Raw genomic sequence first — 18,474 nt, 5'->3', positions numbered from 1 at the left:
ACAATCAGTGCATTGCATTTTCTTGGCCACAGTGATAGGTTGAGGATAGACATTGGACTCAGTCTAAACCATCGAGAGGCAATGAAACTTTTGCTAACTTAATATGCTTTACAAAAATGTGAACCTAAATACAAATCTACAGAGCACGTTCCAGGAACTAGAATGTGTCTGGTGAAGAGATGGATTAAAAGGATAATGATTCATTGTAGATACCAGAAATTGTTACATAGATCGACTTTCCCCACTCCTGTTCATTGTCCTGACTTACTACACACCCACTGAGTATATGATTGTAGCACTAATGTTCAAACTGTTAAAAGGTAAACTGAGGCATATTGAAACTTTTAAGTTTATTTGAGCAAAAATCGATTCAAATTGGGCAGCACCAAACTGGAAGCTGTTAGGAGGGCTCCACCCACAGTAGCTGAGGGAGAGACTTTTGTAGAGAAAAGGTGGAAGCAAAGCAAGGAAATTATTTGAACGGCTGTGGCTTAAGTGTTTGCCTTAGTTGGAAAACCTTTGTTGGCTGTTTGTGATTTGTAGCCCTTGGATTTTGATTTCTTAACCTTGAGGCATTTATAGGCTTAAGACTTTGGTTTGCTTACGTAGGTCACTCAGGTATTAGAGCCGCCTCAGTCTAATGGCCTCCTCGTTTAACAGTATTTATCAGATGATTAAGTGAAAGGTAATTTTTTTTTAACAAGAAAAAATTGTTTACAATGATATTGAATTCGATGCAGGTATATAAAGCAAAATGAAAAAGTTAAATGTACAGTGGCCCTGGTTTAATTTGATAATCTTAGCATTAATAGGAAAGGTCGTTTGGGCTCATGCCTTTTAGTCACAGTAAGAATTGAACATCTGCATGATTCTTGTTGTTTTTCACTTTTAATCAAATGGGTGATGGGAGGATAGATTGAAGAGAGTCCAGTGATTATCAAAGGTCAGCAAGAGGGCACTGGATGGGAGGTAGAGTTGAATATATCCAAAGATGAATGTAAGGTATTTCAGAACTTAGATTACTTGACAATATTTCCCATCCAGCTCTATGGATGATAACATGGCCATACATTTATAGTTCACTAGTGACAATATAATTGACTTATGAACAATAAAAATATTTGTAAAACTTTTAATTTTTAATTGAATGTCAACATAATAATACTTGGATTAATTGTGTGATGCCAATGAAATCTGTGTATTATGTGAGGCCAGACTATGCCTGGTGATGAAAGGGTGTACTACAGTATGAAGATCCCAGGAATCTGGAATTATAGTTTCCAATCTTGATTTCACTACTGATACACTATCTGACTTTGGTCCCTTATTCCCCAATATGCATGTAAAATGTGGATTAAAAAATCCAAGATTTTTTATGAGAAAAAAATATCTGCAACGTTGGTTAAGAAATGTGAGCTACATAGAATTATAATTATGAATTATTTTTTATGTCGGTAAAAGAAAATAAGTGACCAGTTATGAGAACCTCTAAATAACTTTTCCCATACTTTATATATTGTGACAGTTTGATGTAGTGATTACAGAAACTCAATATTTTTTCATGAGATTTCTCAGCCCCATTGAAAGGAAAATGGCCCATTTGTTTTACATTATCCTTTTATTTCAGAATGGAAACAGCCGAAGCATCATGCAGCCAAAGAATGATGTCATAACTCCAAGTATTACTCTGTACACTATTTCAAATTAGAAATAGACATTTAATGACAGAATTTTAATTCTGGAAGGCAACCTTTAGATAATTTTGTTAAATCATTTACAAATGAGGAAATGAAAGATGAAAGAAGATTTAATAAGTTGTTATAGATCTTCCAGATGTCCTTGATTTCCAATTTGGGTTTTTTCCATTATAAAATGTAAGTAAATTATGTTCTAAATTCATTGTCCAACAAATTTAAGGGTGCTTTGGCTCAATTTTTGGGATAGCTAAAGAAAGTGCTCAAACTTTGATGATATCCCATAGTCAACTTAGATATATGTGCCATTTAGGAGAAATATTTCCAACATGTCACTACTGCAATTCTCAGGCAATTATGTCATCAATGATCTGTCAATCTGGTACTATGGTTTGAGCTAAAGAAACAAATTTGTGGTAGCATTTCATAGATTTCTAGAATCTAGCAGATTGGGCAGAAATCATAGTTGGACAGGCTACATTTCAGAGGATTATGCTTATGCTTATGTTACTCAGATCTAATTCTAATTTTTAAAAAATATGTATTGAATGTTGTGAAAAGGGAATCCTCCTGCACTGTTGGTGGGAATGTAAATCACTGTGGCCACGGTGGAAAAAAATATCCATTGAGGAATGGATATTCCTCAAAAAATTAAATATGAGACTACCATATGACCCAGCAGTTTTACTCCAGGGTATTTATCCAAGGAAAAGAAGAACACTGTTTAGAAAAGATATATTCACCCCTATGTTCACTGCAGCATTATTCACAATAGCCAAGATATGGAAGCAACCCAAATGCCCATCAATAGATGAATAGATAAAGATGTGTTATCTTATTCAGCCATAAAAGAAGAATGAAATCTTGCCATTTGTGACAACATGGATGAACCCAGAGGGTATTATGCTAAGTGAAATAAGTCAGAGAAAGACAAATACTGTATGATTTCACTTATATGTGGAATCTAAAAAACAAATGAACAAACATAGCAAAACAGAAACAGAGTTATAGATACATAGAACAAACAGGGGTTTGCCAGGGGGTAGGGAGAAGGAAAGAAATAGGTGAGGGAGGTTAAGAGGTACAAACTTCCAGTTGCAAAATAAATGAGTCATGGGTATGAAATGTACAGTGTGGGGAATATAATTAATAGCTATATCTTTGTAAGGTGACATCATAACGACTTATCATGGTGATCATTTTGAAATGTATAGAAATATCAAATAACTATGACTTGTAACAGGAACTAAGACAGTATTGTAGGTCAATTATACTTCAGAAACAAACAAAGTCATAGATAAACAGATCAGATTTGTGGTTACTAGAGGTGGAGGGTGGGGATTGGGGAGTAGGGGGAGAGGGAATTGGACGAAGGCAGCCAAAAGTTACAAACTTCCAGTTATAAGATAAATAAGATGCATAAGATAAATATAGGATTATAATGTTCAAGGATAAATAAAACTAACACTGCTGTATGTTACATATGAAAGTTGTTAAAAGAGGAAATCCTAAGAGTTCTTATCACAAGGAAAAATTTTTTTTCTATTTAATTTTGTATCTGTATGAGATGATGGATGTTCACTAAAGTTACTGTGCTAATCATTTTGTGATGTATGTAAGTCAAATCATTATGCTGTATACCTTAAACTTATACAGTGCTCTATGTCAATTATATCCTAAAAACTGGAAGAAAAAATTTTTAAAAAATGTACTTACAATGTGAATCCAAATGTTTTGTAGTAATCGTACTAAGTAGGGTTCTGTGCAGATGTCAGAAATCATGTGAATCAGCTTAAGCAGAAACACCACATTTTCCATTGCTTACAGATTATGGGTGAATAATTCCAATAAGACCTGTATTTTTGAAAATATAGCAATGTGGAAGAAAGCAAGATTTAAAGGGAATAGAGGAAGGAAGGACAAAAGTAAGGAGAGTGTGTAGGAAAAAGGAAGGAAGGATGGAGGAGATGCTGTTACTTTTCCTCCCAGATCCTTTTTACTTGATCAGGAAGCTGTGCTCCAGCTGTGCAAGTGTTGAACTAACTCTGAAGAACTGTCCTTAGTTGACCTGATCCTTAACTGCTAATACTTGGGAGGTTACATGACTCTGCATCCCTGAAGCAGCTAATGACTGAGTGATACGAGGTACAGAAGCTCAGCCTTCTTGCTTCCAGGTGAGCTAACTCAATCCATGCAATTTACAGTCCATGCTAGCCTCTATCTGAAGTCACATGCTTGCCGGCTCTTTCTCCTTCCCTATCCTTCCCTCTGTCTCATATATGTTTTTCCTAAAATCATGTGTGCTTGGATTCCCGTCTCAGACGCTACTTTCGGGGAATTCTACTTAAGATAAAGGAAGAAAAAAAGTAGAAAAAACAAAAACACCAACAACTCAACCCTTCTCTTCAGCCTTGAGAGCTTCTTACCATACCATTAACCTCAAAATGCAACACCTGATTTTGTTTTTCACTCTAATTTACTAGTGAACCTAGTCTTTCTCCAACCATCTTTTAAATTTTTCGCTGAAAACTCCATCCAAGCACCAACTTGAACAAATATATTAAGTTCAATTCTACTGCCAAATATACATTTTCCATGAAAATCAGACAAAGGAGAAGGAACTAGAGAAAGAACAAACTCGATTTCCTTGTTGAAGCATATTGATTTCATTTGTAGGGATTAGTGTTAGAATAAATAAAGGTTGTTTTTACTTTATCCAGTGAATGTGAATAAATACAATGAAACTTGTCATTCGAGAAGGTTAAAAAAATTCAGAGAGTGTTTATCTAGACAAATGGTATTCATACCGATTAATAAAGAGAAGTCAGAGGGTACATTTCTCACATGCTGAAGCATTATCTGGCATTCTAAGGACATTTACCATGCTTATTCCATTAAACAGAGAAACAATATCGTCTGTGTGTCTGTGTGGGTGATGGTGGTGGTGGCCATGGTGGTGGAGTAAGCAGAAAAATGGCTTAATGCCCAGAACCTGTGAAGAGGTTGTTACCAGGCAAAGGGGTCTTAGCAGCCAATCAGTTTACTTTAAAACTGCGCATGCCCAGATTCTCCAGGTGGGCCCAATGTAATCACAAGCGTCCTTCAAAGAGGCAGGAGGAGGTAAAACAAGTGTTAGAGTGGTGTCATTTGAGAAAGAATTGACTGTCCAGGGCACTGCTACCTTTGAAGACAGAGTGGGGCCATGAGCCAAGGAATTCTGGTGGTTTCTAGAATCTGGAAAAAGCATGGAAATGCATTTTTCCTTAGGATCTCCAGAAGGAAAGACCTGCATCAGACTTCTGACCTACAGAACTGTAAGGTAATAAATTTGTGTTGTTTTAAACTACCAAATTTGTTGTAATTTGTTATAGCTGCATATCATTAGATTTATGTTTTATTTAGGATGTCAGCTACTGTTACGAAAAAACTAACAAGCAACACAACCCTGACAATATTTTCTTCTTTTACCCCTAGCCCATTTTACTGAAAAGTATATTAAAAAGGAGAGAATACTCATTCAAAAGGGCAAAAAAGCAAAAACAAAAAAGCAAAGAGGCTGTATCTTCTGAAATGACTACCTGAATACAGCTCTAATTATCAGTCTCTAGAAAATACACACCACCAGTTTGTTTCTTCAGTTCCCCTCTTGGTTCAGTTATCATACATGCTGATACCTCAATGGAAACGAGGAGTAATGGAGTACAAAGTTTGGGGGAAGTTAACCAGAATATAGGGCTGCCCCACTAGAAAAGCTGTTAAGTTAAAATATCCAAACAAATGCAAATTTAATTGGCTCTGATCTAGGGAGTAAGATATGGTCCCCACAAAACTTGGAGGGGTAGGTAATACTTATTAATGGTATAATTGATATGTGAAATAACATGGTGGAGTTAGAAACCGATTTTAACTTTTGCTGTCTTTTTTTTTGCGGTACGCGGGCCTCTCACTGTTGGGGCCTCTCCCGTTGCGGAGCACAGGCTCCAGACGCGCAGGCTCTGCGGCCGCGGCTCACAGGCCTAGCCGCTCCGCGGCATGCGGGATCTTCCCGGATTTGTTGTCATTTAAAAAAAAATTTCTTCTATCCCATAATAATTCCTCTACTCCTGGGTGAGATCTTTGGTAGGCCAAAGGGAGGAGGAGTAAGAGGGAAGAAAGGTCTAATGTGAGCTCAGGTAGCATCTTACGTTGATTTTCTCTGGCCTTTCCTATTGTTCGAAGTGATTCTTCTCTGGGTATTTAGTGAACTACTCTATTATTTTCTTGAGGCTCTCTCCACTTGAGTAAGTAATTCTCCTTCATCTGTCCAGTTGTTATTCCCACACAGCTTCTGCACCTGGCTCTATACTTTGAGCCTCCCTGGATGAGATTATCTTGATCATTGCAGAAAGCCCTCTTGGACATCATTCAAAACCTCTACAGGCTACCTCTGTGTCTCAGGTGGCCCATGCCTTGTCCCTGGGAAACCTGGTCCCTTTTCCCACTGTGAGATGGTCAGTAGCTTCCCTAACTAGTTCTCTGCTTTGCCACCACAGGCTGTTTTGGCAGCCTTCTACTGCTTACACAATCAGGCTTGAGGTGGAAATCAGATTGCATGTTCTCAGACTCTAGGGGATTATATCAAACTTCTCGAAAAATGGTCTCCTCGAAGCTCCGTTCACTCGATTTGGGACCAGGGGCAAAATCTCCATGTGTCCCCACATGCCTCTTCCAGCTCACTAGCAATGGTCTCCAAAGAAATCCTCTTTCTGTTTTCTCATGTATGTGCCTCTCCCACTCCCTTTAAAACCCAGAGATGAATGAAATCTAAGGTTAGTTAAAACTGATTCACAGACAGCTCTTTTGCAGTCCTGCATAGGTGCTCTCATATTTCATCTGGGAATATTAAAGTAGTTGATACCTACTGCCCTGGACCTCAGTAGAAACTGAGACAGAAACAGTCGCATTCAGTATCCTATTACTGTGGTCAAGCTTGTAGATCCTGGAGAGTGCACAGCCAGTGGCTAAAGCTATAGGAAAGGAGAACCAGGCCCTGGAGGTACTGCAACTGGCAGGAATAAAGCAATATATTGGAATATCAGTCAAAATAGGCTGACATTCAATGCGGGATTCCAGTGTCAAAAGAGGTCATATAGTTAGAAGTTTGGAGGGAAAACTAGTTGTAAGTCTTGGGCAAACAGATCTGGGAGAGAAAAATCTGTAGGTTAGTATCCAGGCTGCTTATGGCACATGATTCCCAGTGGTTGTTAATATATTACATGTGTCTCTATCGCTTCACGCACTATATAAGCTGGGTTTGCTCTCAGGTATTAATGAAATATGTGTTGAGCACCTTAATTTTGCCAGGTGCTGTGCTAGGGAATGAGCTAGGTGCTCTGAGGTGAGGTCTCTGTGAGGCCAGGTAGGAGTGGATGACATTGCTACTATTTTATCCTTACCCTCTTTGACTCTTCCATGTGTTCTTGTCATATTTATAAATATCTACACTTTAAAGGGAGCAACGGCAGACAGAAGTGTCTAAACTGAGGTGAATTCTGACACTTGTTAAAGCTTAGATGAGATTTGTGTGAGAACCTGGAAACAAAATGGGGCAGCTAGAGTTATCACGGGATATAAATTGCCAGTGCTTCTATTTGTATGAATAACTAAGTGTTTTCCAAATTATTTTTGTAATAGTTGAATCAGAAAACAATAAAAGTTTATTTGCTTTCTCAAGAATCTCAGGCACTAAGGGAAAAAAATGCTTTCTTGCCTTAGCCTTCTTAGATTTCTTTCTATCCTGTTTGCTTTATTTCTAGACTAACCTGTGGCAGAAGGCCAGCTGCAATCTGAAAGAGATCAGTCACAGTCTTTGGTGTATTAAGAATATGTTCATATTAATAGATTTCCTCTAAGGATATCTCACATCACCATTCCTGAGCCAAGTTTAAAACAATATGTGTAACTCTTCGAATACTGAGATTTCATGGAGGCAGATGTGCCAATTTGTATATGTGTATGTTTTTGATTGTCATTAAATGGGTTTAATTCCATTGAGTATACAAGTGGCTCGCTATTTTGGAGTCTCTATGAATTGAAATACTGCTGAGCAACTAAGCCTCTGATAATTTTCACCTTTTGTTGCTGTAGGCATATTGCATATCAATGTACATTTTTTTTTAATGCTAAGCCCCCTGGGGAGAAAAAGAGACAAAAAAACACAGGGTTATTCAGTGCTGAGGTCAGAGATAGAGATTAGATTCCTTCACCTCCATTCTTGGAAATAAAACTTATAAATTTTTAAGGTGGATGAGACATTAGAGATCATGTCATATGATCATCTAATTTTACAGATGAGGAAATTACAGCCCGTTATAATGGGGACTTGACCTTGATTTGCCCAAATAAATTTTGAAATATTATTAATACACAGAATCACTTTTATAATACTGAAAGCTAGGGATTGCCATACATATAATGCTTATTTGAAAAGGTGTCATTGTTTAAATGTGATTAGGGTCACATACAAGAATCAAATTTTAGATTAACAATAGTTTATTTATGAGTTATTTGGTTGACGATATTAGATCCAAAGTAGTGAGTTTGAAATTCGCAAATGCCTGGAAACTGTCAGTTTTCTTTCTCCACAGTAGTATAATTTTAAATTGAACATTTCTGAAGGCAACCACACAGTCTAGTAATCTGAGCTCTGGAATAGGAATTAGGGATACAGTGTTTCATATATAAGATTGACAAAGACTGCTATTTGACTGAGAATCTGATTATTACATGAATGGGTGAAGTTCACTGCCTTGGACCTCTCTTCATTTGGACTGAGGTGGCGGCTAGTTCCAGGATACAGTCCCTCACTAGGAAGCTGTCTGGGATAGCAGTGCAAATCACATATAGCCCATTTGAGGGTACCATTAATGAGGAAGGCAGACAAGGCAGGACATTGTTTACCTTATCCTGGGAGTTGACACCTGGCCACTTACTGGAAACTGAATCTAATCATTTTATCATATCCTATCTTTTTCAGTTACCTTTTTTTGAATTAGATTTGATTTACAATATTAGTTTTAGGTGTACAACACAGTGATTTGATATTTTTATAGATTATACTCCATTTAAAGTTATTATAAAATATTGACTACATTTGCTGTGCTGTATATTACCTCCTTGTATCACATTGATTTTATACCTATTAGTTTGTACCTCTTATTAGTTTGTACCTCTTAATCCCCTTCCCCTATCTTGTCCCTCATCCCACCTCTCTCCTCACTGGTAACCACTGGGTTTGTTCTCTGTATCTGTGAGTCTATTTCTGTATTGTTACATTCATTCGTTTTATTTTTTGATTCCACATATAAGTGAAAGCATGTAATAGATGTCTTTTTCTGACAGATTTCACTAAGCATAATATCCTCCAAGTCCATCCATGTTACTGTAAATGGCAAAGTTCATTTTTTTTTAATGGCTGAGTAGTAGTCCATTGTGTATATATTCCACATCTTCTTTATCCCTTCATCTACCTATGGACACTTAAGTTGCTTCCATATCTTGGCAATTGTAAATAATCCTGCTATGAACATTGGGGTGCATGTATCTTTTCAAATTAGTGTTTTCGTAGTTTTTGGATGTATACCCAGGAGTGGAATTGCTAGGTCATATGGTAGCTCTACTTTTAGTTTTTTGAGAAACCGCCATACTGTTTTCCACAGTGGCTACACCAATTCGTATTCCACCTACAGGTGGAATAACAAATGTTGGCGAGGATGTGGACAAAAGGGAGCCCTACTACAAGGTACAAGGGCTCCCTTTTGTCCACATCCTCGCCAACATTTGTTATTTGTGTTCTTGTTGGTGATAGTTATTCCGACCGGTGTGAGGTGATATCTCATTGTGGTTTTGATTTGCATTTCCCTGATGATTAATGATGTTGAGCATCTTTTCATGTTTCTGTTGACCATTCATATGTCTTCTTTGGAAAATTGTCTATTCAAGTCTTCTGTCCATTTTATAATCAAATTGTTTTTTTGATGTTGAGTTGTATGAGCTGTTTATACATTTTGAATATTGACTCCTTATCAATCATATGATCTGCAAATATTTTCTCCCATTTAGAAGGTTTTCTCGTTTTGTCTATGGTTTCCTTTGCTGTGCAAAAGCTTTTAAGTTTAATTAGGTCCCATTTATTTATTTTTGCTTTTATTTCCTTTGCTTTAGGAGATTGATTCAAAAAAATATTGCTACAGTTTATGTCAAATAGTGTTCCACCTAAGATTTCTTCTAGGAGTTTTATGGTTTCTGGTCTTACATTTAGGTCTTTTCAATTTTGAGTTTATTTTTGTATCTGGTGTTAGAGAATGTTGGAATTTCATTCTTTCACATGTGGCCTGACTGGTTCTTTTTTATATTTTGTAGTTCTTCATTGAAATTCTCACTGTGGTCATCCATTCTTTTCCCAAGTTCAGTTATCAATCATATTACCATTGCTTTGAACTTTTCACCAGGTAAATTATCAGCTGTAAGGTGGGGCTTCTATGTTCAATGGCAGTCACCTCCCTGTGGGTGTGAGGTTATGGCCCAAGGGGCTGGAGCAGAAACCCTGAGGGAGCTGGGTTTCATCATGTTGTGATGGCCGTCTTTGCTTTGGTTAGGGGCATGGATGGGGTCTAAGGGCTTGGGGCTGCGCTTCTGTGCTGGTTTCACTTTCCCCCCCAAGTGTATATCCCTGGTTAGAGGCTGAGTCCAGCCAGAGGGGTTGGGGCCACACTACTGAACTGGTTTTATTCCCCACCAAGTATGCACACAGATGTTTGTGCAGGAAATGGCGGTCTCTGCTGTGGTCAGAGGCAGCGCTGGGGCCAGAGCTAGCTCTGTTCCCTTCACTTCAGTGGGGAGCAGTGTTGGAGCAAGAGGTGCTGGAGCAGGTGCACCGTCTGTTTGCAAGTCTGTGCACATCCTCTTCAAGAGTGGACTCTCAATTTATTACAGTCCTCTGGTAAGCCCCACTGGTTTTCAAACCAGCTAAGGGGACTCGTCTTACCAGTGTCAGACACCAGAGCTGAGGTGTCTAATATGTGGCTTGAGCCCCTTCCTCCCTAGGGAGGATGTCCGAGACTGTCATATCCCCCTTCTCCTCTGGGTTCCCTGCTAGGGGTGAAGATACTGACTAAATCGCTTCTCCTCCCTTCCTACCAGACTCCATATGAATATTTACAGCCTTGGTTGTCAAAGAGCCCTTCTGCTAGTTTTCAGCAAAAGTTAGTCTATATGTAGGTACAGTTTTCATGCGTTCGTTTGGAGAGTTGAGCTCAGTGTCCTCCTCCTCCACCATCTTGATCCTGAGATCTCAGTTACCTTTTGATTTCTCTAAATCAAGAATTGCTTTTTGCAAAAGAGAAAAGTGGGGAGCTACTCTGTGCTTATCATTTCTTTTGATCACAGTGGTAATCATTCTTCTGATTTTACTCTGACACCCCAGATATCCTAAAGCATAAAGATTTTTAAGGCGTTATATGGAAGTGTGACAGTTTTGTGTAATTCTATTCAAGATTTTATGAGCAATGAAAGATTCTAAAATGTTCTATCCCCACTCTTGTATGCTGTCATCTTTCCTATTTTACCTTTGTGACAGATGCTAGGACTATGTGCTTTGTGCTAGAATAGGTTGATTTTCTTTCAGGCCTCTACCAGTTCCAAAGAATGAATGCTGTACTAAAAATATAAGTACAATGGGAATATATGTAACCTGACAGTTTCATATACAGAGAGAAAATAAATGAATATATCTGAGAAGGAACTGAAACAATCTTCTTTTAAGATATTTTATTGAACTATTTTACGTCGTCAATGCAATTTGTACTTCCTGTGACATGTTTAATAACCAGTACAATGGAAAAATATGCCAGTATATCTTGACAGTCTGTTGTGCCTTTAAAATGTAAAATCATTATTTGAAGCAGTTGTCACAATATCTTTTAGCTTTTTGAGACTTATAATGATAGACTGACTACAGGATTTTTCTGAGCATGTACCGGCTTTATTATCAGGGAGTAGTGGCATTGCTGGGGGAGATGAAAGTCATAGTACATGAATACATAATGATGCAAAACTTTTTAAAGAAACACCTACAACTGAAAAGAGTTATAAACATGGGTACTTACCATATGCAAGGTACTGCATTATGTTCTTCATGTATATATATTGTCTCCTTTAAATTTGACAACACCCTTGCACATAGGAAGTTTGCACTTGGTTTTCAGACTGAGGAATTTGAGTAATAGAAGTTAAATAACTTGACTAGCTAAGTCTTATGTCATGTAAAGGTACAGGCAGATTTATAGTTCAAGTTTGCCTAACTACAAAATTGAGAGTTGCATGGAGGGAGATAGATGTGGGACTATTTTTCCCCTCATTTCAAGAAAAGTGTTGCCTACATACACTGACAATTTTTCCTGACGTTCACATTTCTTTTCTTTGTCTATTGGCACAGCTTGTAGGTAAGCCACAGGCACAGGTCCTACGTAAAGCTTAATGGGAACAATGATTAATGGCATGGGATCTAACTTAACACTTTTCTCTCCTTTAAACCCCCATCCATTCCATTATCAAAACCTCTTCATCCTCTAGAAAGCACACCTCAAATATTCCTATGTCTCTACGGTTCAATTTCTATGACTCTGGTCCAAATTAATCATCTTTCACCTGGGCATCCACAATATTCTCCTTATTTTCTGTTTCTGTTCTTGCCACCTCCAATGTATTCTCCAAAGGCTAGCAGGAGAAATTCTTTAAAGTATAAATTGGAATGTATCAATTTCCAGGTTGAAAGTTTTTAATATCTTCCTAATATGTCTGGAGTAAAATCAAAATGTCTTACTTTGGTGGACAAATTCTTTAATTATATAGCTTTTGGCTACCTCTCCATTCCTTCTTCTCCTCAAATATTCCCAACTTTAACCACATTTGTTCTCTCTCCTGTATGCCAAGCTTTATTCTGCCTTAGGAGTGTGTATATGTTGTTACTTCTGCTTGGAAGGTTCTATCCAATTCCTTTCATAACTTAAAAAATAGGTTTTCTCCCCATGAGTTCTTAGCATAAATGTCAACTACTCAGAGAGGCTTTCTATGATTTATCTAAACTAGTTTAAGTCCCATTATGCTTTTTCTCAACATTTAAAAACAATTTGTCATTTTATGCAGGTTTTTTGTTTTATTTGTATATGATTTTACCTTACTAAACTTTAAGTTCTATAAAGGGTTTGCCACAGTATAGTCTGACTTTAATTCTAAGGTAGGCATATAATTGGGGTTCAGTTGAGCAAATTAAATAAAATCACCATAATCAACTTTATGCTTTTATTCTGTTCTTATTAACAGAATTGGAACTCAAATTGATTATTAAGTGCATTTACATTATGTCCATTCTATTGGGGGAAAACTATGAAAAAAGATCAGTTATAATACACCGGTACCATGCAAGTGCTTTTTCAGAGTTAAAGATAACATAAGGAACACAGAGGATGGAGCAACTAAGTTGTCTCAGGAAAGAATTCACTGATGTGGTGACCTGTGTAGTAGGCCTTAATGATGAGTTACAATTTTCCAAGTTCAGAAGGCTGAATGGGTAATGGAGGATATATGAGGAAATGGGAAAGCATGAATTGGTGAAAAAATGCTCTGGATGTATGGCAGTATCATCGACTGATTGGAATGATGGTGGGAGAGGGGCCCCAAAGTCAAATTGCATTGAAAGACCTTCTATACCAGACTATGGAGTTTTTAATAGGGAAGTGACATGATTCATATCATTTTATAGAATGGTGGTGTGTGAGTAAAATACATTGAAATTAGAAGATACTGTTGAGAATGGTTAAGATGGTATTGTGATATTCCAGCCCGAAAATGCTGAAAGCCTTAATTAATAAATTAATTGACTTTTAGTTAAGCAACAGGCATGGCGATATCTGTTGGGGATTTGGAACCACTGATCTAACAAGAGAGGTAATTAGACCTACATTTATTATTTTTCTGGGTTTGTTCCATCTTTACACTTTCAGTCAGTTATTTGGCTTTTCCAAATTTGACTTTAGTATACATTTTCTAAAATACATTACATTTGAAAATAGGGTATTTCTGTAGCAGATTTTATTTATTAAGAAAGTGTAAGGTACAGTGTAATGGAGAATATGGTCAGCTCTATAGTGTTTAAGAAACAGATGGCAGAGAGGCTTCATAAATTATGCTTGAGTTGAAATATGGGGGCAGGCTCACTTCAGGCAGAGAGAGCAGTATAAGCAAAGGCATGGAGGCATGGTCCGAGCCAAGAATGGCAAATAACGTAATATGCCTGAAATACAGAAATAATAGGATTCTCATGTGTCAGTTGTTTGTGGACTTTGGATGAACAAATGAAAAACAGAAAGTTTACCATTTTGGGGTTCTATTTGAGCTTGTGGTCATCTAGTAGATTGCCGCCATAACTAAGGGAGTTACATATGCTGTTTAAATGTAGCTGGATTTTCATCACTACTAAGGATGTTCTGAATGTTTCTCTTTACTCATCACAGGGGCTATTTTAAATGTTTACATCTTTCCTAAACTCCAGTCTGGTCTAGCCCAATCTCTTGTAAGTATGCCTTTGAAGTGGGAGCCGTCTGACAAGGGATAATGCAACTTCCTATCTCCTGGCTTTAAAGCTCGTCTTCCCTCTGCCTATTTGACTCCCACCCCACGTTCTCCTTTTGATCTGTTACTCCATAAAACTACTCTTTGAAAAAAGGAAATTTGCTGCCACCAGTTTTTACCTTCTCACCCCTGACCTCTTGTAAGCCAGTTACTCTACTGCTCTTTCGAAATTAATCTTTCTGTAAATTCCAGGGTAACTGAACTTTTTTCAGTCCTTCTAATTTTTAGCTCCACCTTCATGACTCTCTCTTCTCCCTTAGATTTCTTGCAATACAACCTTTTTATTTCCCTTTTCACATCTCATCTTTTCTTTTTATGTGGATTAATTCTCCAAGTTATTTCCTTAACCAAATCTATTCTTTCTCTAGTTTCTCTTTTAAACTATTTTTGTTTTATTGATATCTACCAAATCAGTATCTCCTAGGGTCCAGATCCTCATCTCTAAACTTCTGGTTATACAACAAAAACAACAATAATTAAAAAATTCTGTATACTGTTAGTTCTTTTTTTTAAAAAAAGCAATATTTAAGATTTTAAGACAACAACTCTTTCTGTTCTTTTCATCCTGTTAGAGGGCCAGCATTTCCCAGTCTAATCGATGCCTAATCAGTTAAACTATTCCCCCTCCTTAATCTCCCACATTTAATACTACCAGTTGAATGTTGAGACAGTCTCTTCCATTGAACTTATTTTCTCTTTTCATTCTTATTGCTATACCTTGGCTCAAACTCTCATGTTCCCTTGTCTGTAAAAGCATAATGCCATTCTAACTGTTCTCACCTTTATCCTTTTGATATGTTAAAACCCAACTAATAATGTTAAAAGAGTAGGAAAAAAATCCCACCACTTCCTGGGTAATAAAATGTACAGTGGTTCCCTATTTCCTACCAAATTTAGAAGAAACACCTCTAGACTATAATTGAAAGTCCTCTATTATATTTTATACTTTCCTATACAAAGTAAAATTTCTACTTTTATTTTTAAAACAGACCCTTTATTTAGTTTATGGGTAATATGCTACTAACCTTTGCTGTGTAACAAATCGTCCCAAAACTTAAAATAATACACATGTATTTCCTCCCAATTTGTGTGGCTCAGGAATCTGGGCATGGTTTAGCTGAGTCTGCTCCTTCAGAGTTTTTCATGAGACTGCAAATATTGTCCAGGGCTAGAGTCTCATCTGAAGGATCAACTGGGGGACGATCCCTTTCTAAGCTCATTTTGTGTTTTGATAGAATTTAGTTCCTAGAGGGTTGTTGGAATGAAGGCCTCAGTTTTTTGTTGGCTGTTGCCTGGGGGCTACCCTCAATTCCTTGCCATGGGAGCTTCTTGAACGTGGCAATTTTTTTTTCAATCAAAGCCAGAAAAAGAGTCTACTAGCAAGAGAGAAGTTACTCTTTTATACATTCTAATCACAGAAGTGTCGTGTCATTCCATCACGTTTGTCATTTTCTATTGACTAGAAGCAATAGTTTGTGCCCATAATCAAGGGTACACTCAAGGGGGGTGGGATTACACAAGAGTGTGAATATCAGGAGACAGAGATCACTAGAGGCCAACTTAGAGGTGTCCTGCCTCAGGGAGATTGGATCAGGATATGAGTGTAAGCTGCAAATAGATAGCAACTGTACTTCAGCCCCAGCGAGGGGTGGTCTTGACAGACAGTGGATAGGGAAAAGCCTTTCAGTGGATATAGGTTTGGACGGTGCACCTGGTTATCCGGTTTTTGTGGAAGAAGTGACCTGAGGTTAGGTATGTATAGACTCATACATACTCATATACATAGATATGTATATATTCGTATAGACTGTATACATATAGATGTGTATATGGCTAGTGGCAAATGGTGTGACCAGGTTCAGGAACCTGGAAGGAAAAAGATTGGAAAATTGACAAGGATCTGGGGCAGAGACATTTGGTTGTATGTATGGAATAGGTGTGAAGTTTGAAAATCTTCATATCAGATGTTAATGCCAGTCAGAGAACACCTACCAGGTAAGAAGCACTAAAACACAAAGTAGATGAAAATACTTGGCCGTAAGCCAGAACTTGTCATCAGCTACCCTGGTGCTGGCACAATGGGCACATGAGTGAAGTGGCATGGTGGTAGGATGGAGGCTATGTATGAATCCAGCAGCATGGGCTCCAACACACTGAGCCTGGTCTACCTACTATTGCCACAAAATATCTACCCTGTCAGTGACAGAGGCCAAGACTAAGTCCTTGATACGGCACCATCCCCTGAGGACACTAACTGGCCACTTGGTGACAAGTAGATAATACCAATGTTATCTTTCCTTCCTGGAAAGGCCAGTGATGAGCTCTGAAAATAATAACAGACATTTCAGGAATGGGTTTTCATTTACTACCTGTCAGATCTCAGCTGGCACTGCTATTTAAGTTATGTTTACATAGTGTTTGATCCACCAGCATGGAATCCTGATAACATCGTGTCTATCCAGAGGACTGATTTCTGTACCATAGGAGGTATGAGAGTGGGCCCATGACTGTCGTGGTCCACATATAATGATAAATAGATGCAGGAATATAATGATCTTTCATTCTGGCCCAACATGAGAACTTTTGAAGGTTCTTTATGATTTGAGAACTCCCATTTGAGTCAGTTGAGGCTCTCAGGACTGCATTGTAGCTCAACTTCTTCCTCTGTCTAATCCAGCTGTGACCTTCCTACCTCTGCACAAGTATTGGTTCCAAGAACACTTCTTATTAAACATTCTCCATGCTAAAGTTTACCTCAGGGTATGCTTCCTGGGGAATCCAATCTGGGCAGCCAACATGCTAGAAAAAATTTTATACTAAAAAAAATAGCAGTGGGGGACAGAGGCTTATCTCAAAGTATATGCTGGTATAAAAAGGTTCAAGGAAATATTTAAATCAATATCTTACGAAGACATAAGATGAATGGATTCATAAAATTATAGTGTTAACTTACAGTTAGAGTTCTAAAATAAGTTGAGTAACTGAAGTGAGATTTTATTCCATAAATAGGCCAACTATTTCACTAACTTTGTGTTGATTTTTCTCAGTAAAAACTACCAGCTATTGGAATCTTTAAAATTCCAGAATTGACAGTAATTGGTTATGGCTGAATTCATGTTTAAATAGAAATCTAAGAATAGGGAATGGGTCTTCCCTGGTGGCACAGTGGTTAAGAATCCACCTGCCAATGCAGGGGACACAGGTTCAAGCCCTGGTCGGGGAAGATCCCACATGCCACGGAGCAACTAACCCCGTGTTTCACAACTACTGAGCCTGTGCTCTAGAGCCGGTGAGCCTCAAACACTGAGCCCACGTGCCACAATTACTGAAGCCTGTGCGCCTAGAGCCCGTGCTTTGAAATGAGAAGCCACTGCAAGGAGAACCCCGCACACTGCAAAGGAGAGTAGTCCCCGCTCGCCACAACTAGAGAAGGCCTGTGTGCAGCAATGAAGACCCAACACAGCCAAAAATAAATAAATAAAATAAGTAAAATAAAAAAAAAAATCTAAGAGCAGACAAAATTCACAGTAGGGTATTGTAAACATATAAGCACTTTGTTTTTTGAAAAAAATAATTATTTTTGAGGTTTTTAGTTGATAAAAATGTAAATATCATTCCAAATAATGTGAAATAAAATCTAAAAAAATCTATTTAGTCTTTTGATTTGATCTACCATCACTTTATATTTTGAATACTTGCTTTTCTCTCTATTATATTTGTCAAAATCTTTTCTATTTATCTCTCTCCTGATGCTAAGATAATGAAATGATTGACAGCTTTGATAGCATTGTTTTCTTGGCTGAAAGAAGTTTCTAAGTATATCCCACAATACATATTCCATGTTACAATCCAGTAAGTAAGAAGTCCTAAACTCCTCCACAAAAGCTCTTCTGAAATTATTTTACTTACTTGTGAACAGAGTGGCTAATTGTTTATAGTTTAAGCATGATATAGAATCAGGGAAAAAAATCCCTTGTGGTCATTTACATGCCTACACTCAGGAAGAATGCTCTTTTGGGACTGGACTACCCAAGATGGCAACACACACACACACACCCCAGGGGGACTGGTGCTGGCTGTTGGCTAAGGTAACTCAGTTCTTCATTGGCCT

The sequence above is a fragment of the Aethalodelphis obliquidens genome, unplaced genomic scaffold (genome assembly GCF_003676395.1).
Source record: "Aethalodelphis obliquidens isolate GAN/ISIS:26980383/991018 unplaced genomic scaffold, ASM367639v1 scaffold2, whole genome shotgun sequence".
Lineage (NCBI taxonomy): Eukaryota > Metazoa > Chordata > Mammalia > Artiodactyla > Delphinidae > Aethalodelphis > Aethalodelphis obliquidens.
The sequence above is the reverse complement of the archived record's forward strand: the minus strand, read 5'-3'. Positions refer to the sequence as shown.